Source organism: Dendropsophus ebraccatus, chromosome 11, assembly GCF_027789765.1.
Source record: "Dendropsophus ebraccatus isolate aDenEbr1 chromosome 11, aDenEbr1.pat, whole genome shotgun sequence".
NCBI lineage: Eukaryota > Metazoa > Chordata > Amphibia > Anura > Hylidae > Dendropsophus > Dendropsophus ebraccatus.
The window spans coordinates 94389745-94413911 of NC_091464.1; the positions used below are offsets into that span (position 1 = coordinate 94389745).

The following is a 24167-nucleotide window of genomic DNA, read 5'->3' on the forward strand; positions in this document are numbered from 1 at the left end:
AGTGTTCTGCAGCTCTCTCATTACTATAGATATGACTGTATAGTAGGCAGTGTCTATCAGGGGATGTATGTATATATATATATATATATATATATATATATATATTTATATATATATATATTTATTCTGAGCAACCTCTGTTTTACAGGATAAATTATAGATAAAATCCTATTTCTGCTCCTTTTGTTTTCTTCCTTCTCTTGTATAATCCTGAAACTGCAGAGTACGAGCCGCCGCCCTGACACACGACTAATGGTTATTACCGCACACTGCCGAAATCCTGCTGTACCCCTACACCGCCACACAGAGCCTGGAGCCTTACTTACATGTCTCCAAATACACAACATCTAGCTGTCTACACAGCAAGGAAACAGACACTGCAATTAAATATCTGTTCTCAGAAGGCACTACTATGGTGGTTTATTATACCCATGTGGCAATACTATAATATATAGAGGAGTTATATTCCTGTATATAGGAGGCAGTATTATAGTAGTTATATTCCTGTATATAGGGGCAGTATTATAGTAGTATATTCCTGTATATAGGAGCAGTATTTTAGTAGTTATATTCCTGTATATAGGAGCAGTATTATAGTAGTTATATTCTTGTATATAGGAGCAGTATTATAGTAGTTATATCCCTGTATATAGGAGCAGTATTATAGTAGTTATATTCTTGTATATAGGAGCAGTATTATAGTAGTTATATTCCTGTATATAGGAGCAGTATTATAGTAGTTATATTCTTGTATATAGGAGCAGTATTATAGTAGTTATATTCTTGTATATAGGGAGCAGTATTATAGTAGTTATATTCCTGTATATAGGAGCAGTATTATAGTAGTTATATTCCTGTATATAGGAGCAGTATTATAGTAGATATATTCCTGTATATAGCAGACAGTATTATAGTAGTTATATTCCTGTATATAGGAGCAGTATTATAGTAGTTATGGTTCAGGGAAGAAACAGAGTGCTTCACCTCACACCTATGGCTGATACTAGTGCCGCTAGGCTAAAAAAAAAAAACACATCAGAATTTTGTGTATGAATTGATCAAGCCATACTGCCCCATGTACCTCGTGCCGGTATCTGATACACATGGGTCCCTACACTAAGTCCACACCGTGCCAGTCAGTGGCCACCAACCCCGCAGGCGTGCACAGCCAGGGAACGGGGGCCATGGGACGGCCCTGCGACCCCCATGCCACAGGACCAGACCCAAAAGTATTATAGTAGTTATATCCCTGTATATAGGAGCAGTATTATAGTAGTTATATTCCTGTATATAGGGAGCAGTATTATAGTAGTTATATCCCTGTATATAGGGAGCAGTATTATAGTAGTTATATTCCTGTATATAGGAGCAGTATTATAGTAGTTATATTCTTGTATATAGGGAGCAGTATTATAGTAGTTATATTCCTGTATGTAGGAGCAGTATTATAGTAGTTATATTCTTGTATATAGGAGCAGTATTATAGTAGTTATATTCCTGTATATAGGAGCAGTATTATAGTAGTTATATTCCTGTATATATGAGCAGTATTATAGTAGTTATATTCTTGTATATAGAGAGCAGTATTATAGTAGTTATATTCTTGTATATAGGAGCAGTATTATAGTAGTTATATTCCTGTATATAGGAGCAGTATTATAGTAGTTATATTCCTGTATATAGGGGGCAGTATTATAGTAGTTATATTCCTGTATATAGGAGCAGTATTATAGTAGTTATATTCCTGTATATAGGGGCAGTATTATAGTAGTTATATTCCTGTATATAGGGGCAGTATTATAGTAGTTATATTCCTGTATATAGAAGCAGTATTATAGTAGTTATATTCCTGTATATAGGGGGCAGTATTATACTAGTATATTCCTGTATATAGGGGGCAGTATTATAGTAGTTATATCCCTGTATATAGTAGCAGTATTATAGTAGTTATATTCCTGTATATAGAAGCAGTATTATAGTAGTTATAGTCTTGCAGGGCATGCCCCCTCCTCTCAGTAGATCACATACAATGTACAGCTCAGCATGTGGCTCTTCCCATTGTCACCCTTTTCTTGGTGCTCCGATAAATAGTGACTGTAGCGGCTTTAAAATATCCAGGTATAATAATATACCTTGTCACTGTTATTTGAGCATTCTAGATACAGCGCCCCCAGTGGCCATCACATAAACAACCACAGAGAAGGCAAAGTCATATTGGAAGCAGCAGCTAATCAGATATTTACTCTCTAGTCCTTTATTTGGTGAAATGAGATGTAAGTAGGATACTGCGCCGCAGTCTATGCAGCCTCGTGATTCGGAGGTGTTATATAACCCCCCGTTCCTCGGCTATATTGTCATTATGTGTGAAGATTGGATGGAAATAATTAGGGTCGGATTATGTCCCCTCTCCCGGATGGTGACTGTGCGGCTTCCTGGTCCCCTGTTCACCTGCAGGCGGAGGTTTTAATAGATGCCGCTGGTCTTTTATCCTGGGAGAAATGTAGAAATATATTGTGCACAATCAGGGCCCCCCCCCACACACACACACACACACACACACACTAACTTTAATGTCCCCCCAAGCTAAACCCATTTACAAACCCAAAAGGTTCCTTGACGCCTTCCACCAGTCGAGAAGAGTTAACGTGAGGCGACTCTAATTGTCACGTAAACAGCCCGGCGATCGGCATGAAGCCTTTTAAGGACTCACTGAGACATGTTTGCCGGAGGCGTACAGAGGCAGGAATAAGCAGGAGCCGCCCGGGGGGCAGGAGAAAGCCGTTCCTTCAGGATCTGCGAGGAGATGGTCTTACTGGGGGAAGTCGGAAGTTACACGGCCGAGAGAGAAGCCATAAATACTACGACAGTACAAGTCCCGATGGGATCTATCTGCTGCCGTTCTTAGTGCGGATGAGGGGGAATTCGGCTGGGAATTCGCCTTTGGCTATGTTCACACTACGTAAAAGTACGGCTGTTGTTGCCGATGGCAACAATGGCTGTACTTTTGGCACGGTGGAACAATGCCTTACTTTCAATGGGATCCTGGCTGGAGCGTATACACATCGTATATGCTCCAGCCGGGATCCCGTACGGGGCCGCAAATAACTGACAGGCTATGTTCACACAACGTCAAAAATGGAGAAAAATTGTCCGATTTCGCTATTTAAAAAAACATCTGTTTTTGCCGCGATTTAACTGACTGCAATGGCAATGCATTGGAGTCAATGGGAAGACGGATGTCCAATGCACACCATGCATTGAAAAACGGGCGTTTTTCAACCAGACTGGGGTCCCTACCAAATGTGCAGAGACGTTGGGAAAAATGGAATCTCTATCGCTCCACCCCTCCTATAGATATATTGCCAGTCTTTGTTAACCAATCTTTTTCTTCATAAAATGACTAGATCCCCTAGCCACTTGCCCCAGGCCCTTTCACTTGTGCCTTTTATCTTGCTTCGACTTGTAGCCCTCCAGTGGAAAGTCCCACTTCATGAGTTGGATCATGTGATCTGTACTGTACCAAGTGCAATGCTTCTACACTATCTTGCGAGTATGTTCTGATTTTCTTTGTTATAATTTTCTTTCTTATAATTCTCTTTATTATATAATCTTAGTATGATATATTATTTAATCTCTACGTTTCTGCTTATTTGATGTTTTTGGTTATATGTTATTTTGGGCATTTTGTGCTGCCCATTTTGTATGTGAAGTTTATAAAACTAATAAAAATTATAAATTAAAAAAAATAAAATAAATAATAATAATAATAAAAAGTTTTACATCATCGTAAAAAAAAATAATAATAATAATAATGTGCAAATACCCGTCAGTGCACTAAGGGGAGGCCAGGCTGCTAAATAACGTCCGTTATTTCTGACTCAAAATAATGGACGTCATTTTAAAAGGAGCTGAAAAAATGATGCGTGAACATGAATTGCGGCCGTAGGAAACCCTGTCAGTTCACACTATGAAGCAAGCGGCTCCGGCCGCTCGCTCCATAGTGTGCAGGGGGAAGCTCTGATTCGGGCACGCGCTGATGCACCAGCATCAGAGCTCTGCGGCCGGACAGGTCATCCGGCCGGTACTTAAGCACCGGCCGTGATGATCCGGGCCGGGTCACGGAACGGCCGGATGTTCACGTTGTGTGAACATAGCCTTAAAGGGGAAGACGTGTTATGGTGATAGCCCATCAGATGATGATCACAATGATCCTTTTCTCTATGGCTAAAAAGTTTTGAATATGAGACTACCCCTTTATTACCAACATTTTCCCCCTTTAAGAGAGTCCATTTGGTAACTGCACTTATATACAGTATAGGATGGGAAACCTTCTGTCCTCCAACTGTTGCAGAACTACAATTCCCATCATGCCTGGACAGCCCAAAGCAGCTAGAGGGACGAAACTTCCCCATTCCTCTTTTAAAGGGTTATCTAACCCCGGGACTAAACCCAGAGAAAAAGACCGGTCCACCCTGTAACCCAGCATCACTATAGATAGGTTCACATAAAAAAAAAAAGTTCTACTTTCTCCAACTTTCTATTAGATAATGGGGGTCATAATCAAGTTATATAGATTTGTTATTTACTTCTATTTAAAATTCTCCAGCCTTCCGGTACTTATCAGCTGCTGTATGTCCTGCAGGAAGTGGTGTATTCTTTCCAGTCTGACACAGTGCTCTCTGCTGCCACCTCTGTCCATGTCAGGAACTGTCAAGAACAGCAGCAAATCCCCATAGAAAACCTCGCCTGCTTTGGACAGTTCCTGACATGGACAGAGGTGGCAGCAGAGAGCAGTGTGTCAGACTGGAAAGAATACACCACTTCCTGCAGGACATTCAGCAGCTGATATGTACCGGAAGACTTGAGATTTTTATATAGTAGTAAATTACAAATCTATGTTACTTTCTGACACCAGTTGATCTGAAAGAAAAAGATTTTCACTGGAGTATCCCTTTAAGAAGAGGGGGCAAAAGGCAAGGAGTAAAGACCATACACCTGAGATATAAGTTGGCTGAACCTGACTGTTGCAGGACTCCTAGACCATCTAACATGTATAGCAAGTGTGTGTGGGGGGGTCCTATCTTAAAAGATCAAGGGAGAGAGGGATTGAGCATGTTAGATTTCATGTACCTGATTCTTTTTGTCCTTGGGGAGATAAGCTGCTGTCAGAGCTGTCTGGCAATGGCTTTCCTCATTAAGAACATTTGCACGCTCAGCTTATCCCTAGGTTCATGTGTATCGGCCGATGTACACAAAGGTTCACACATAACTGCAACCTCTGACTACACACCGGGACTGACTGTAGTCTGTAACTATGGAGACACATAGGTCTGCTGAGAAGCTGTAGACACTAAACTGCAGGATACACTTTAAGAAAAACTGTTTGCAAACTTTACTTTTTTTATGTTATTTTAGATGCAAAAATTTCCAAACCCTTTTTGTGGAAAAAGCGTCAGGTTTTTATAGTCCCAGTTAGGATGCCCCTTGAAGTACACGGTAAAGGTATAAGACGGATGCCGTGTATCCCTGAACCAAATCTATCCTGACATTGTTCACACAACGTCAATTTGGAGTCAATGTCTGTATTATGTAAATTATGGCCGTAATTTGCATAATGCCGCCATATTTTCAGACCAAAATGACAGGCATCCAAAAACTACGGCCAATATAAAAAGTTGTGTGGACACAGCTTTAGGGAGGCCATAGGTGTCCGGGACAGCGGGCCGAGATTGATAGGTGGGAGTCAGGATACCCTGGGACCGCTGCCAGATATCATCATTTCATTAACAAAGAACAAAGGGACGGCTGCAGGTCAGGGCCTGGCCCCAGATGGAGACCTGCTGAACTCAGGGGAAAGCCTAATGCAGGTGGAGTATATGGAAGATGCGAAATTCACAATCAGGTCTGCAAAGTGCAAGGCAGCATAATCCAGTGGCAAACAGCGAGGAGGCGGCGGAGACATTAATCATGTTCAGGAGCTCAGGATCTACGCCATAAGATGCACGGCCAAAAAGAAAAAAATACTGGATGTAATCCATCTAGAGACGTGTCTGCGGAAAGTTCAGTCACCGGAGCCATCGGCCATGAAAGGGTCAATATTAACAATCACAATGCTCATAGCAAATATACAGGTGTGGAAAGACAGCTCTCCCCTGAGACAGCTCTCCCAGCTACCATTCACATTACATTATACACCAGAATCCAATACTACCTACTGAGTGGTGTCTACCTGTCTACATAAGAGATTATTCAGTAGGGATTTGTTGATATAAGCATCCTATAATCAACTTAGGATACCTGATTTACCTTTCTGGGACAGTGCGGCTTCTCTAAAGAACAATTACAGCTTGCAGGTACACAGTCTTTCTTTCTCTTCCACATAGCACATGCTAAGCTCAGCCCCCACTTCTTCATTTCTGTCTTGCTGTGTCTGTTACTGGAGTCAGAATTCCCCTAACAATAGGAAGTGGATAGCAGATTGTAGGGAAAGGAGACACCTAGTGGCCAAAGTTATATATATATATAATCTATTTAATTATTATTATTTTATTTATTTTTTTTTGGGGGGGGGGGCTTTAGGATGTTCAGAGTATACGAGAGGAGAGCACATCATTTATACACTGGGCTGCTATTTTACAGATGCTACCACTAGGCAATCCCTAATGGCTTTGTCCTTATAAGAGCTCCTCCGAACTGTTCTGAACTGCTTCTCTGCATATACAGAGAAGAAAACATGGCTTAGTAAAGAGATTATTTTATTATATATACTTGTGTATAGAATTTATTTGAGTATCCTATCATGAACTAAAAATAAATGATTTACCTTTCTGGGACACTGTGGATTCTCTTAAGGACTCCAGCTTGCAGGTACCCAGTCTCCTTTCTCTCTTCTGCACATAGCACATGTTAGGCCCCAACCCCACATTATTAGCTCATCTTGCAGTGTTTTCTACTAAAGACAGAAATCTCCTAACAAGAGGCAATGGAGGGCAGACTGCAGGGAAGGGAGACACCTAGTGGACAAGAGTATACAGCTGCTTTTCTGGGAAAAGGAGTCATTTTTGGTAAATTAAATGATAATAATCCCATTGGTATCAAGTGGGGAACAGGTTTTCTGTAGGAGGCTCAGGGCATAAGACAGAAGCTACATCATTTATATACTGGGTTATTACATCAAAGAAGCTGCCACTAATATAGTTACATAAGTATTCCAAGGGTTCTGTAACATTAGTATCCTCAGGGTTCGGGTACACTGGCATCCAGAGGCTTTAGGTACACTGCTTTACTCAGGGTTCGGGTACATTGGTATCCTCAGGGTTCGGGCACATTAGTACCCTCAGGGTTCGGGTACATTAGTATCCTCAGAGTTCGGGTACATTAGTACCCTCAGGGTTCGGGTACATTAGTATCCTCAGGGTTCGGGTACATTAGTATCCTCAGGGTTCGGGTACATTAGTATCCTCAGGGTTCGGGTACATTAGTATCCCCAGGGTTCGGGTACATTAGTATCCTCAGGGTTCGGGTACATTTGTATCCTCAGGGTTCGGGTACATTTGTATCCTCAGGGTTCTGGTACATTGGTATCCTCAGGGTTCGGGTACATTTGTATCCTCAGGGTTCTGGTACATTATTATCCTCAGGGTTCTGGTACATTAGTATCCTCAGGGTTCGGGTACATTAGTATCCTCAGGGTTCGGGTACATTAGTATCCTCAGGGTTCGGGTACATTAGTATCCTCAGGGTTCGGGTACATTAGTATCCTCAGGGTTCGGGTACATTTGTATCCTCAGGGTTCGGGTACATTTGTATCCTCAGGGTTCGGGTACATTAGTATCCTCAGGGTTCGGGTACATTTGTATCCTCAGGGTTTGGGTACATTGGTATCCTCAGGGTTTGGGTACATTGGTATCCTCAGGGTTCTGGTACATTAGTATCCTCAGGGTTCGGGTACATTGGTATCCTCAGGGTTCGGGTACATTAGTATCCTCAGGGTTCTGGTACATTAGTATCCTCAGGGTTCGGGTACATTAGTATCCTCAGGGTTCTGGTACATTGGTATCCTCAGGGTTTGGGTACATTGGTATCCTCAGGGTTCTGGTACATTAGTATCCTCAGGGTTCGGGTACATTAGTATCCTCAGGGTTCGGGTACATTAGTATCCTCAGGGTTCGGGTACATTAGTATCCTCAGAGTTCGGGTACATTGGTATCCTCAGGGTTCGGGTACATTAGAATCCTCAGGGTTCGGGTACATTAGTATCCTCAGGGTTCGGGTACATTAGTATCCTCGGTTCGGGCACATTGGTATCCTTAGGATTTGGGGACACTGGTTTGCTTATAGAATTTTACCAGTTCATGACAATAGCCTATCCTTTATGTCCTATTGTATACTATATGTCCTTTCTGTCCTTTCTGTTCTATTGTATACTATATGTCGTATTTTATCCTATATGTCCCATATACCCTATTCTATCCTATATATCCTCTATGTCCTATTCTATCCTATATGTCCCATTTCTCCTGTAAGTCCCATCTATCCTATATGTCCCATCTATCCTATATGTCCCATCTATCCTATATGTACTATTCTATCCTATATGTCCCATCTATCCTATATGTCCCATCTATCCTATATGTACTATTCTATCCTATATGTCCCATCTATCCTATATTTCCTATCTATCCTATATGTCCCATCTATCCTATATGTCCTATCTATCCTATATGTCCCATCTATCCTATATGTCCCATCTATCCTATATGTCCCATCTATCCTATATGTACTATTCTATCCTATATGTCCCATCTATCCTATATGTCCCATCTATCCTATATTTCCTATCTATCCTATATGTCCCATCTATCCTATATGTCCCATCTATCCTATATGTACTATTCTATTCTATATGTCCTATCTATCCTATATGTCCCATCTATCCTATATGTACTATTCTATCCTATATGTCCCATCTATCCTATATGTCCCATCTATCCTATATGTCCCATCTATCCTATATGTACTATCTATCATATATTTTCTATCTATCCTATATGTCCCATCTATCCTATATGTCCCATCTATCCTATATGTACTATCTATCCTATATGTCCCATCTATCCTATATGTCCCATCTATCTTTTATGTCCCATCTATCCTATATGTCCTATTTATCCTATATGTACTATTCTATCCTATATGTACTATTCTATCCTATATGTCTCATCTATCCTATATGTCCTATCTATCCTATATGTCCCATCAATCCTATATGTCCCATCTATCCTATATGTCTCATCTATCCTATATGTCCGATCTATCCTATATTTCCTATCTATCATATATGTCCCATCTATCCTATATGTCCTATCTATCCTATATGTCCTATCTATCCTATATGTACTATTCTATCCTATATGTCCCATCTATCCTATATGTACTATTCTATCCTATATGTCCCATCTATCCTATATGTACTATTCTATCCTATATGTCCTATCTATCCTATATGTACTATTCTATCCTATATGTCCCATCTATCCTATATGTACTATTCTATCCTATATGTCCCATCTATCCTATATGTACTATTCTATCCTATATGTCCCATCTATCCTATATGTACTATTCTATCCTATATGTCCCATCTATCCTATATGTCCCATCTATCCTATATGTCCCATCTATCATATATGTCCCATCTATCCTATATGTCCTATCTATCCTATATGTACTATTCTATCCTATATGTCCCATCTATCCTATATGTCCCATCTATCCTATATTTCCTATCTATCATATATGTCCCATCTATCCTATATGTCCTATCTATCCTATATGTACTATTCTATCCTATATGTCTCATCTATCCTATATGTCTTATCAATCCTATATGTCCCATCAATCCTATAAGCCATATTCTATCCTGAATGGAGGATTCTAAGAAGCATGGCTGTGGTTCTCTATTGTAGGATGTGTCACATCCCCCCGGGGGTTACATGGGATAACACTGACACTACACAATCTATGTCAGGGCCGCTCCATCTCGCACAGTTTAATAAAAAAAAAATTTCTTTCCTAATTTGTTCTGCAGGACGGCTCCCGGACAAAACCCCTTGCGTGGCTTCCCCGGCCGAGTACAGAGCGCCGGCTCTTCTGATTGGGCAATTAGCACATTTCTAATTCTTACCGAGGCGCCGATGAAAAGATTTCATTATGACAAGAACAAAGACGAGTCAAAAAATGTGGCATCCAATGTGGCGGATGAGCTGGCGTCTAGTCAAGTGTTTCTCTGGAGGAATTAAATGCCAGAAAAACAGAGAAGCCGAGTCTGATAGATCGACCTTTATCTCTGCGCTAAACTCCGGCACAATCATGTGATAATGAGCCGCGCCGCTCCCGCTGCAGAGATTACCCCGACCGAGCGCAGAATATTACAAGCCAAGTCCACATATACATCATTACTGCAGAATGATCCCCGGTGCTGGGGTGTGATGGAGCCCTCGCCTGACGGAGCCCTCGCGTGACGGAGCCCTCGTGCGATGGGGCCCTCGTGTGACGGAGCCCTTGTGTGATGGAGCCCTTGTAAGCCCTCGCGTGACAGAGCCCTTATAAGCCCTTGTGTGATGGAGCCCTCGCCTGACAGAGCCCTCGTGTGACGGAGCCCTCGTGTGATGGAGCCCTTATAAGCCCTCGTGTGACGGACCCGAGCCCTCGTGTGCCCTCGTGTGATGGAGCCCTTGTGTGATGGGGCCCTTGTGTAATGGAGCCCTTGTGTAATGGAGCCCTTGTGTGATGGAGCCCTCGTGTAATGGAGACCTTGTGAGCCCTCGTGTGATGGAGCCCTCGTGTGATGGAGCCCTTGTGTAATGGAGCCCTTGTGTGATGGAGCCCTCGTGTAATGGAGCCCTCGTGTAATGGAGCCCTTGTGTGATGGAGCCCTTGTGTGATGGAGCCCTCGTGTAATGGAGACCTTGTGAGCCCTCGTGTGATGGAGCCATCATGTGATGAAGCCCTGGTGTGATGTAGCCCTCATGTGATGGAGCCCTTGTGTGATGGAGCCCTCGTGTGATGGAGCCCTCGTGTGATGGAGCCCTCGTGAGCCGTACATACCGGCATGGGATAAAAAGCAGTGGCGGAGCCCCCATTACCGCACCCTAAGTACCAGGCTCATTGTGATGCGAGTACTTGACCACGCTTGACCGTAAAGGGTATAAAAGATGTCCAACAATATTCGCCCCCCCCCGCACCACAGAATCTGTCAAAGAATGTCAGGTGGGAAAAGGACTGAGAACAGCACTGGTGTGTACAGCGCCCCCACTCTCACCAATGGTACATACTGGGGCAAAATGGGGTTATGTTCAATTTCAAGGGCCGATTATTTTGTTGCCATTTAGCAGCTAACCCTCGTTCACTGAGAACACAGGAGCACAGCTCATCTGTATGGGGGATAGGCAGCTATAAACCTATGCGTTTACTTCTATACTGTATGTATCTAACACTGTCACTTCAGTCATTTCTAACATATATGGAAATCACTTCACTTACCAAAATGTCTGTGTAAAACCATAAATATCTGTGTATCTCAGTCTGTAATGAGCAATCACAAAACAAAGTGTGCTAAAATTCCACCTTAAAACTTGTAAATTCCACCTTAAAACTTGTAAATTCCAACTTAAAGTTGAAATTTTTGCTCCAACACTTTACTGTAAAGAAAAGAAAGCGTGTGAATTATTATTATTTGTGCCGCACGGGCATTTTTGTCAGAAAGTCATCTTCCTCTGACTGCGCTGAATACTTAAATAGCGGTGTTCAGACACAAGACTATTTTGAGTAATACCTCAACCATTATTAGTATCGTCATGGCAACCCAATGCCAGATCGGAGATTGTCTGCCGTCGAAGGCGTCAGGAACTGAAGACTGCGAGGTGTAAAACCGCTTCAAGGGCCCGGATGAGCTGAGAGCGCACCGTACACCCTATTGTTTTGATTAGCGATCACAGTAAAGTGGCGCCACCGCCGCCGCTTACTACGGGTAAGAAGCTGACTCCACGCTTACATATGTATTACAGGATTAACTCTATAATATCCAGTTACCTCTTTATTTCCAGACCTTTAAGTCTTTATGAACATATAATTATATTTCCCACAAGTCCCCAATTCTGGAATAGATGGGTGGAAACCAATATGGCCGCCGTATAACTCTTGTTGTCACGGCGACACCTAAATTTCAACAATGGTTCTGTGCTTACAGATGGGAAGAAAGCTTCAGCGGTGTAACCTCCGGTCTATGACATCAGCCGACATATCTGCCTGGAGCCCTGCCAGGACCTGCCACATCTATGACGTCACCGTGGAGATATAAGTCCCAGAACTAGGGACATAAGTCATCACACTTATAGACAGGGACATGAGGGGAGGAGAGCATGATGATGTCATCACACTTATAGACAGGGACATGAGGGGAATAGAGGATGATCTCATCACACTTATAGACAGGGATATAAGGGGAGGAGAGCATGATGATGTCATCACACTTATAGACAGGGATATGAGGGGAGGATGATGATGTCATCACACTTATAGACAGGGACATGAGGGGAATAGAGGATGATCTCATCACACTTATAGACAGGGACATGAGGGGAATAGAGGATGATCTCATCACACTTATAGAAAGGGATATGAGGGGAGGAGAGCATGATGATGTCATCACACTTGTAGACAGGGACATGAGGAGAGGATGATGATGTCATCACACTTATAGACAGGGACATGAGGGGAATAGAGGATGATCTCATCACACTTATAGACAGGGACATGAGGGCAGGAGAACATGATGATGTCATCACACTTGTAGACAGGGACATGAGGAGAGGATGATGTCATCACACTTGTACACACGGACATGAGGAGAGGATGATGTCATCACACTTGTAGACAGGTACATGGGGGGAGGAGAGGATGATGATGGTACACTTGTAGACAGAGCTATGAGTGGAGGAGAGGATGATGATGTCATCACACTTGTAGACAGGGACATGAGGAGAGCATGATGATGTCATCACACTTGTAGACAGGGACATGAGGAGAGCATGATGATGTAATCAAACTTGGAGACAGGGACATGAGGAGAGCATGATGATGTCATCACACTTGTAGACAGGGACATGAGGAGAGCATGATGATGTCATCACACTTGTAGACAGGTACATGGGGGGGAGCATGATGATGTCATCACACTTGTAGACAGGGACATGAGGGGAGCATGATGATGTCATCACACTTGTAGACAGGGACATGAGGGGAGCATGATGATGTCATCATACTTGTAGACAGGGACATGAGGGGAGGAGAGGATGATGTCATCACACTTGTAGACAGGGACATGAGGGGAGGAGAGGATGATGTCATCACACTTGTAGACAGGGACATGAGGAGAGCATGATGATGTCATCACACTTGTAGACAGGGACATGAGGAGAGCATGATGATGTCATCAAACTTGGAGACAGGGAAGGAGACCAGACTACACTTCAATAGGGTTACGTCTGAGACACATGACATGGGATCCAAAGAACCCGTATTTGGATATAAGAGGTGCAAGATGGACCAAAAATACCCCCAGAAAATGCAGAGAAAAGACTGATGCCCCTAGTGGCAGCTCACTACCATGGCACTTTAGGAGCGAGCGGCTCCAGGATGAGGAAGCGGGATTCCTCCCTCTTATTTTCTTGTGCCAGTTTGAGGAAATTCAATTATGAGTCCATGATGGGTTGATTAGGAGGCGCCCCCCGCCACCGCCCCGAGCCCCCAAATATCCTTAATCTCATTTATTAAATATAAAACAATAGTTTTTTTTACTGAAACGTAATGCGAGATAGTGAAAGCGACGGCTCCGAACATTTATCAATAGAGTCATTAAAGGAATATTCCTGGGGAGAGACATTAGGCTGATGAAATGGCGCAGACAAGGTTACTCCGAGACGGTGGGAAATAGCCAGGGTCTTATGGGGAGCGGCATTGGGATCCAAGAGAAGACTAGTGCTAGAGGAGGTATAAAGGAGGCTCCTACTCTGCAGTCTCATCAGGAAATGACCATAGGGTTACCGGCCTCACCTGCACCAGTGCGAGGCACAACCTATAACCCCAGTAAGACACTGCACTACCATGTCTCTCAGATCCATTTAGCTTCCAGTATTTAAAGGGGAACTCGAGAGGAACTGGTGTTGGAAAGTTATATAGATTTGTAATTTACTTCTATTTAAAAATCTCCAGTCTTCCAGTACTTATCAGCTGCTGTATGTCCTGCAGGAAGTGGTGTATTCTTTCCAGTCTGACACAGTGCTCTCTGCTGCCACCTCTGTCCATGTCAGGAACTGTCCAGAGCAGGAGAGGTTTTCTATGGGGATTTGCTGCTGCTCTGGGCAGTTCCTGATATGGACAGAGGTGGCAGCAGAGAGCACTGTGTCAGACTGGAAAGAATACACCACTTCCTGCAGGACATTCAGCAGCTGATAAGTACTGGGAGACTGAAGATTTTTAAATAGAAGTAATTTCCAAATCTGTGTAACTTTTTTCTCTGGAGTTCACGTTTAATGTTTCCTTATTAACTTCCAGAACGGACCGCTCACTTGTTGCCTGCTGCATCCCACGCTGACAGGTAGTGCCGCCACCAGATCATCCATGTTATACACATCACCTGTCACTCTTAGGACTTACTGATGTTCAGTTTTGCTTTTTCTATAAAATCCAATGTTTAGCTTCATCTTACATTTCAATCACCTCCAGAGCAGCATTCAGAATTCTGATGGTTGAGTTCAGAGGTTGTCTCTCCTGGTCGCATCCCTCCCACAATACAGTCATCCAGATGAATGGGCGACCAAGTGATACAAAGACCAGGAGCCACTGAGAAGGGGCCCAGGATGGAGGGACCCCGCTCTATGATATCAGCGGCCCAGGATGGGGGGACCCCCCTCTATGATGTCAGTGGTCTGGGGTGAGGAGTATCCTCTATGATGTCAGAGGCCCAGGGTGGGGACTCCCATCTATGATGTCAGAGGCCCAGGGTGGGGACTCGCATCTATGATGTCAGAGGCCCAGGGTGGGGACTCGCATCTATGATGTCAGAGGCCCAGGGTGGGGACTCGCATCTATGATGTCAGGGGCCCATGGTGGGGACTCCCCTCTATAATATTAAGGGCCCAGGGTGGGGGGACTCCCCTCTATGATATCAGGGGCCCAAGGTGGAGGGGACTCCCCACTATGATGTCAGGGGCCGGTGTGGGAGGGACTCCCTTAATGATGTCAAGGGCCCAGGGTGGGGACTCACCTCTATGATGTCAGGGGCCAAGGGTAGGGACTCCCCTCTATGATGTCAGGGCTCAAGGGTGGGGACTCCCTTAATGATGTAAGGGGCCCAGGGTGGGGGGACTCTCCTCTATGATGTCAGGGGCCCAGGGTGGGGGGACTCCCCTCTATGATGTCAGAAGCTCGGGTGGAGGGACTCCCCAATATGATATCAGGGGTCTGGGGTTGGTGGACTCCCCTCTATGATGTCAGGGGCCCGCGGTGGGGGGTCTCCCCTCTATGATGTCATTACACTCTAAGGGTGCTATTTTTCGAGGATCAATGATAAACGAACTCAAACGACCGCTATGGCAAATGACCTGAAATCGTTCACCCAATTACATGGATAGATGATCGTTACTTATGATTGTTATTGCGTTCGTCCTGTCGTCGTCACTGCGTTCGCCGCTACTGCAAAATGACCAAACGACGGCTTATTACATGCGAACAATCAGCAATAAAAATAGGTCCAAATTCTATTAAACAACCAACGATTTCTCGTTGGTCGTTTAATCGCTGTCTGCTTTACACTAAACAATTATCGCTCAAATTTCAAGCGATTTAACGATTTTCAAACGGTAATCGTTCCGTGTAATACCACCCTAATAGGGATGACTTGATTGACCAATTACCAATCACAACCAATAATATTCTGAAAGGATCCAAGGAAGTGACCAAAGTATATATATATATCTCCTGGTTTATATACTGTCCATTATATAGACTATAAAACGATATTATGAGAGCTATGAGGAGGGGCGGGCGTACGGGCAGTATAATTCTCACTCCATCAGGCAGACGGGCTGTGTGACACATTATACACAGGGAAATGCTCCCCCAAACACCCAACAGCAGCCAAATCCTATTTCGGGGTGTTCCGTATCAGAGTGACAGTGTTTATAACAGCGAAAATTACACCAGAGCTCCGCACGGAAATCATCTGCCAAATCTGACAGCAGCGGCGTCGGGGAGCGCGGCAATAAAAATAACGTATGGAATATCTGATGGATCAACGTGATTCACCGTCACCGAGGAAACGGAACCTCCAAACATCCAGGATCACTTCCCTCCAATAATCCATCACATAGAGAAGACCGTAATAATATCACATAGAGGATGTAACACCCGCTGCACCCCCGCCCATCACAGCCACCAACTCATCTATAGTATAGCGGTTATATATTATTATATAGGAGCAGTATTATAGTAGTTATATTATTGTATATAGGAGCAGTATTATAGTAGTTATATTCCTGTATATAGGAGCAGTATTATAGTAGTTATATTCCTGTATATATTAGCAGTATTATAGTAGTTATATACCTGTATATAGGAGCAGTATTATAGTAGTTATATTCTTGTATATAGGAGCAGTATTATAGTAGTTATATCCCTGTATATAGGAGCAGTATTATAGTAGTTATATCCCTGTATATAGGAGCAGTATTATAGTAGTTATATTCTTGTATATAGGGGACAGTATTATAGTAGTTATATCCCTGTATATAGGAGCAGTATTATAGTAGTTATATTCCTGTATATGGGAGCAGTATTATAGTAGTTATATTCCTGTATATAGGAGCAGTATTATAGTAGTTATATTCCTGTATATAGGAGCAGTATTATAGTAGTTATATTCCTGTATATAGGAGCAGTATTATAGTAGTTATATTCCTGTATATAGGAGCAGTATTATAGTAGTTATATTCCTGTATATAGGGAGCAGTATTATAGTAGTTATATTCCTGTATATAGGGAGCAGTATTATAGTAGTTATATTCCTGTATATAGGAGCAGTATTATAGTAGTTATATCCCTGTACAGTATATAGGGGCAGTATTATAGTAGTTATATTCCTGTATATAGGAGCAGTATTATAGTAGTTATATTCCTGTATATAGGAGCAGTATTATAGTAGTTATATTCCTGTATATAGGAGCAGTATTATAGTAGTTATATTCCTGTATATAGGAGCAGTATTATAGTAGTTATATTCCTGTATATAGGGAGCAGTATTATAGTATATTCCTGTATATAGGAGCAGTATTATAGTAGTTATATTCCTGTATATAGGGGGCAGTATTACAGTAGTTATATTCTTGTATATAGGAGCAGTATCATAGTAGTTATATTCCTGTATATAGGAGCAGTATTATAGTAGTTATATCCCTGTACAGTATATAGGGGCAGTATTATAGTAGTTATATTCCTGTATATAGGAGCAGTATTATAGTAGTTATATTCCTGTATATAGGAGCAGTATTATAGTAGTTATATTCCTGTATATAGGAGCAGTATTATAGTAGTTATATTCCTGTATATAGGGAGCAGTATTATAGTATATTCCTGTATATAGGAGCAGTATTATAGTAGTTATATTCCTGTATATAGGGGGCAGTATTACAGTAGTTATATTCTTGTATATAGGAGCAGTATCATAGTAGTTATATTCCTGTATATAGGAGCAGTATAAGGCTGCGTTCACACTACGTATATTTCAGTCAGTATATTTCAGTCAGTATTGCAACCAAAACCAGGAGTGGATTAAAAACACAGAAAGGATCTGTTCGCACAATGTTGAAATTGAGTGGATGGCCGCCATATAACAGTAAATAACTGCAATTATTTCAATATAACAGCCGTTGTTCTAAAATAACAGCAAATATTTGCCATTAAATGGCGGCCATCCACTCAATTACAACATTGTGTGATCATAGCCTTTCTGTGTTTTTAATCCACTCCTGGTTTTGGTTGCAATACTGACTGAAATATACGTAGTGTGAACGCAGCCTTATAGTAGTTACATTCCTGTATATAGGAGCAGTATTATAGTAGTTATGAACAAGGATCAAGAAACAGAGTCTCGCACTCACCGGACTGTAGCTGCAAGTGGTTTATTTCCGATACATCAGAGTAGGCTAGGCGGGGAGAGGGGAGATGGTGAAGCAGGTGTGTTCAGCAGGAGCAACAAAATGTTTCACGCCTACAGAGGCGCTTCGTCGGGCTAGGAATGGTTCCTAGCCCGACGAAGCGCCTCTGTAGGCGTGAAACATTTTGTTGCTCCTGCTGAACACACCTGCTTCACCATCTCCCCTCTCCCCGCCTAGCCTACTCTGATGTATCGGAAATAAACCACTTGCATCTTCAGTCCGGTGAGTGCGAGACTCTGTTTCTTGATCCTTGTTCATTTATCCTGCCTTTTTTGTCTCTGCACCGCCGCTCCACGGTTTGGATACAGTTTGTGTGCCATATACTCCAGTCCCGGGTTTCCCACATTGGGTGTACCTTGTAGTTAGTGCCGGCCGGAACTCTCACCATACGTATACCATTATAGTAGTTATATTCTTATATAGGAGCAGTATTATAGTAGTTATATCCCTGTATATAGGAGCAGTATTATAGTAGTTATATTCCTGTATATAGGAGGCAGTATTATAGTAGTTATATTCTTGTATATAGGGGGCAGTATTATAGTAGTTATATTCCTGTATATAGGGGCAGTATTATAGTAGTTATATTATTGTATATAGGAGCAGTATTGTAGTTATATCTCTGTATATAGGAGCAGTATTATAGTAGTTATATCCCTGTATATAGGAGGCAGCATTATAGTAGTTATATCCCTGTATATAGGGGGCAGTATTATAGTAGTTATATTCCTGTATATAGGAGCAGTGTTATATTCCTGTATATAGGAGCAGTATTATAGTAGTTATATTCCTGTATATAGGAGCAGTATTATAGTAGTTATATCTCTGTATATAGGAGCAGTATTATAGTAGTTATATTCCTGTATATAGGAGCAGTATTATAGTAGTTATATCCCTGTATATAGGAGCAGTATTATAGTAGTTATATTCCTGTATATAGGAGCAGTATTATAGTAGTTATATTCTTGTATATAGGAGGCAGTATTATAGTAGTTATATTCTTGTATATAGGGGGTAGTAGTATAGTAGTTATATTCTTGTATATAGGGGTCAGTATTATAGTAGTTATATTCCTGTATATAGGGGGCAGTATTATAGTAGTAGTAGTAGTATTACAGTAGTTACTCAGCGAGTAGTGACAGTGAGCTCAGGTACACAGGTTATGTAAATGATGCTCCATCCTGAGAAATGATGGGAAGGACATTAAGAAATATAATACATTTATAAAATAAATTTAAGGAAAGGTAAGTAATATAGTGTCTGTTCTTTGTTACTCACAGATGGTTATTATATCACTGCTGTTAATATCAGCTGCAGTTAGAGTTGCCCTTTAATTTCTCCTGTTCTCTGTGCTGGGTTGGAGCTCAGCCACAAGTCATTATATTAGTCAAGGACAATGTGAAGCTGTAGCGGCATCTGATACGTACTTGTGATAATGGATTGCTGCTCTGATTTCTGTACGAGCATCTTCTATTATAATATATGTCATTCAGTACCACAACCTCTATTATCCCCATTATTTTCTCTGCAGACGTCTGTGACTACCCCCATTTTCTGAGGTCTGACACTTGTTCCATATCTAAGTGCTTCATTGATACAATGAAATATGAAGAGTATTGTTGCAGAGGAGAATTGACAGAGTGTGCCAGACAGGAGCAGGCCAAGCCCGCCGGCCGAGCCCGCCACCAGACACAATGTACAATTCCTCCACAGTTTATGGGAACACTCAGTGATGTTCTGCCATTATTTCTGTGAGGTTCCCTGGACTTTCTTATATACACAGATCTTTCCATGTTCTCTATTAGGTCATGGACGTCTCATGGTGGGGCTCCTCCAGCACCGTTATGGGAATTCATTCATGTTAATGGCCAGCATGTAATACTAAACCTTACCTGTAGAGGCCACTGTAGAGACAACGTACAGCTGATCGCTGAGGTTTAGGGATCAATCCTTTGTGTTGGCTCAGCGAATATATATGAAGCTCCATTAAAGGGGTACCTCAACGATTTTTTTTCATCAAATCAACTGGTTTTACAAAGTTATATTGATTTGTAATTTACTTCTATTTAAAAATCTCAAGTCTTCCAGTACTTATCACCTGCGGTATGTCCTGCAAAAAGTGGTGTATTCTCTCCAGTCTGACAGTGCTCTCTGCTGCCACCTCTGTCCATGTCAGGAACTGTCCAGAGCAGCAGCAAATCCCCATAGAAAACCTCTCCTGCTCTGGACAGTTCCTGACATGGACAGAGGTGGCAGTAGAGAGCACTGTGTCAGACTGGAAAGAATACACCACTTCCTGCTGGACATGCAGCAGCTGATAAGTACTGGAAGTCTTAAGATTTTTTAAAAAAAGAAATAAATTACAAATTGATATAATTTTCTGAAACCAGTTGATTTAAAATAAGTTTTTTTTTTTACCGGAGAACCCCTTTAACTTGTCATCCAGCCAGTATATGAGCCAACATAAAGGAATAAGTGATGCATTGACGACCATGTTTAGTAAAGATTGGTTTGCTTGGAGGTAAAATGTGTTCAGGGCTTAAATGGGTTATTTAAGCTAACAAAAAACAGCAGCCATGTTTTATAAACCCGGACAAACCCTTTAAATACTGTGAATTTTAGGAGGAAGTCTTATGGTCCAGGCAGTGCCATCCAGAGAAGGGGTGCAGCACGGAAGAGAACTTCTGGGGATGTAATAAGGGGGGATGGGACTGGTCGGCCATTGCCTGGAGATATGACACCATTAGGGACCCATGCCTGCCATGCTGGCACCCAGCTTTCCCAGGAAGATACAAGAGTCTCATCCACAGACAGAGCCGGATGCACAAGAAGAAGTGAAGACGCTCTAAGAAATGGCTGAGGTGGCAGGAATCCCGGAGCCGCGTAGAAAGGTGGCTGCGGCAGAGGGGGGTGGTCGGGGCTTATTACAGGGACTCTTATAAAGGACAGTATAATAGGTCGCTACTAATGAGACCAGATTAAGACTTAAAGGCTCCTTGTAAGAATCCGGGAGCCGCCAGCCAACGTGAAGAAGATATCGCTCCCAGAGGAGGTGGCGGTAAGTGGCGGCTTAATTAGGTAATGTCTGATAATCTGTCAGCCGGCGGGCGAGGATGGCAGCGCTGACCGTCTCTATCCCCTCCACCCGCCATTGTTAGTGCTGCCACATCCATTATGTTACCGTACTAGGGACGCATAGAAATTACCGCAATCTCCATGAATATAATCAGAGTATAAAGTGTAATATGTTCCCTAACCCCGGCCCTCATACATTATAACATGGCCAGAGTGGGAATATGACAACTCTTCTGGTCTCCATACATTATAACATGGCCAGGATGGGTATATGACAACTCTTCTGGTCTCCACACAATATAACATGGTCAGGATGGGAATATGACAACTTTTTTAGTCTCCATGTATATCCACATGGCTAGGATGGGAATATGACAACTCTTCTGGTCTCCATACATAACCAAATGGCCAGATTAGGAATATAACAACTCTTCTTGTCTCCATACATTATAACAACTCTTCTGGTCTCCATTCATTTTAACATGGCCAGGATGGGAACATGACAACTCTTCTGGTCTCCATACATTGTAACATGGCAAGGATGGGAATATGACAACTCTTATGGTCTCCATACATAACCAAATGGCCAGGATGGGAATATGACAACTCTTTCAGTCTCCATAATGTGGTCTCCACAGGGGTTGTAACATCCCCTCCCCCGCACAGACCCCTCTATATTGCATGTGGTTAGATTATTGGATTCTGCATAGAACTTACAACTCTGATTAGTCATTGGGGGGCGACTGATGACATCACTGGGGTCTCCTCTACCATCAGACTATAAAAATGAATGTTAGATACAAATAAAGGCCATATTCGCACAGTGTAAGAGACCGGCCGTTCCGTCACCCGTCCGGGTCACGGAACAGCCGGTCTCTGAAAAGATTATCCTGGCCGGATGATCTTTAGGGTCGCAGAGTTCTGATGCTGGCGTATCCGTGCGCACCCGCATCAGAACTCCCCACAGCACACTATGGAGCGAGCGGCCGGAGCCCAGTAGTAGACCGCCATCCCATTCTTTTTCTATGATGCACTGACGGTACATTCGCTTTAAAGGGTTAATTAGAATATTCAGTAAGGACACAAAGTCTGGGGAATCCTGAGCTGGTGGCGGGGTCTCCCCATCAGGCCCCTGCGGGTGGTGCAGGCTCTCTGGCCACCAGGCTCATTAATCCAGGACATTAACCCTTTGCCTGCGGCCGGGGCGGACGTGCTGACTCAGTGGCGGCCGTCTCATCACTGAGCGGCTTCTCTCTCTTATCGAGTAGCTGTCACTGTCTGCAATGGTCCTTAACCACCTGACTCATTACTGAGCAGCAACTAAATTACCAACCCAATTAGGAGAAGCCGAGGAGAGCGCCCCCCGAGGGCCCCATAAATCACCGCAACTAGAACACACTGTGCAGGGAACAGCTCTGGCTCCATCACACGTCCCATAGGTGGAGAACGCCGGGACCCCAAGTGTCACTATCCTGTACCCCAAGTGTCACTGTCCTGTACCCCAAGTGTCACTGTCCTGTACCCCAAGTGTCACTATCCTGTACCCCAAGTGTCACTGTCCTGTACCCCAAGTGTCACTATCCTGTACCCCAAGTGTCACTATCCTGTACCCCAAGTGTCACTATCCTGTACCCCAAGTGTCACTATCCTGTACCCCGTGTCACTATCCTGTACCCCAAGTGTCACTATCCTGTACCCCAAGTGTCACTGTCCTGTACCCCGTGTCACTATCCTGTACCCCAAGTGTCACTATCCTGTACCCCAAGTGTCACTGTCCTGTACCCCGTGTCACTATCCTGTACCCCGTGTCACTATCCTGTACCCCGAGTGTCACTATCCTGTACCCCAAGTGTCACTGTCCTGTACCCCGTGTCACTATCCTGTACCCCAAGTGTCACTATCCTGTACCCCGAGTGTCACTATCCTGTACCCCAAGTGTCACTATTCTGTACCCCGAGTGTCACTATCCTGTATCCCAAGTGTCACTATCCTGTACCCCAGGTGTCACTATCCTGTACCCCGAGTATCACTATCCTGTACCCCGAGTGTCAGCGTGTCACTATCCTGGAGACCCTAGTACTTAGTGTTATAGATCTGATGAGACTTATTGATCTCCTTCCTCTCCGCACATACTGCGCTGTAGTTCACCATTGTGCTGACAGTAAACCTTTTCCATAGAGTTCAGGACAACAGCGTCCCCCACCATCCTGCCCTCTACTACCCTGCCCCCCACTATCCTGCCCCCCACTACCCTGACCCCCACCATCCTGCCCCCCCACCATCCTGACCCCCCACTATGCTGTCCCCCACCATGCTTTCCCCTCCATCCTTACACACTACACCCCGATAGGTTTTTGCTCCCTGTACCCTGAGGTTCTTCCTTCCTGTATATCCTTTACACCAGGGGGGTCTATATGACCATAATCCCATCATGCCTGGAGCCCAGCCGGGGGTCCGGCACTTAGACCCCTGATGTAGACCCCAATCTGCCGGCACCGTCCTCAGGTTACCGGGGATACCGGGCCCGTCTGTAGTCACCATTAGGATACGTCTGTACTGTAGAGGCCCCACATGGGGGAGACTGCTGAACCTGCCCCATCAGATCATCATAGGGGGCTTCACCAGAGACCCCAATATACCTCATAACAAGGAGTCACCTGACTCAGTGTCCCTGTATACAAAATGGACGCCCATGTGTGAGGGTCCCAGGTGACCACGGGGTGTGAGGGTCCCAGGTGACCTCAGGGTGTGAGGGTCCCAGGTGACCTCGGGGTGTGAGGGTCCCAGGTGACCACGGGGCGCTAGGGTCGCAGGTGA

At 43.5% G+C, this 24167-nt stretch overlaps 1 protein-coding gene and 1 long non-coding RNA gene across 3 annotated transcripts in view; both read right to left on the bottom strand.

Annotated features, from left to right (window-relative positions):
- LOC138768201 (uncharacterized) overlaps positions 1-24167 on the bottom strand; it is an 860246-nt gene that overhangs the window by 185167 nt on the left and 650912 nt on the right. The gene's annotated exons all lie outside the window — the stretch shown is intronic.
- IGSF11 (immunoglobulin superfamily member 11) overlaps positions 1-24167 on the bottom strand; it is a 168830-nt gene that overhangs the window by 141339 nt on the left and 3324 nt on the right. Inside the window, exon 1 of one of the 2 annotated variants that reach the window (XM_069946349.1) lies at positions 12094-12431. The exons of the other annotated variant lie outside the window; for it this stretch is intronic. The gene's annotated coding sequence lies outside the window, so the exon portion shown is untranslated. Of the gene's footprint in view, positions 1-12093; positions 12432-24167 lie in introns of those variants that run through there. 2 annotated transcript variants of the gene reach the window in all.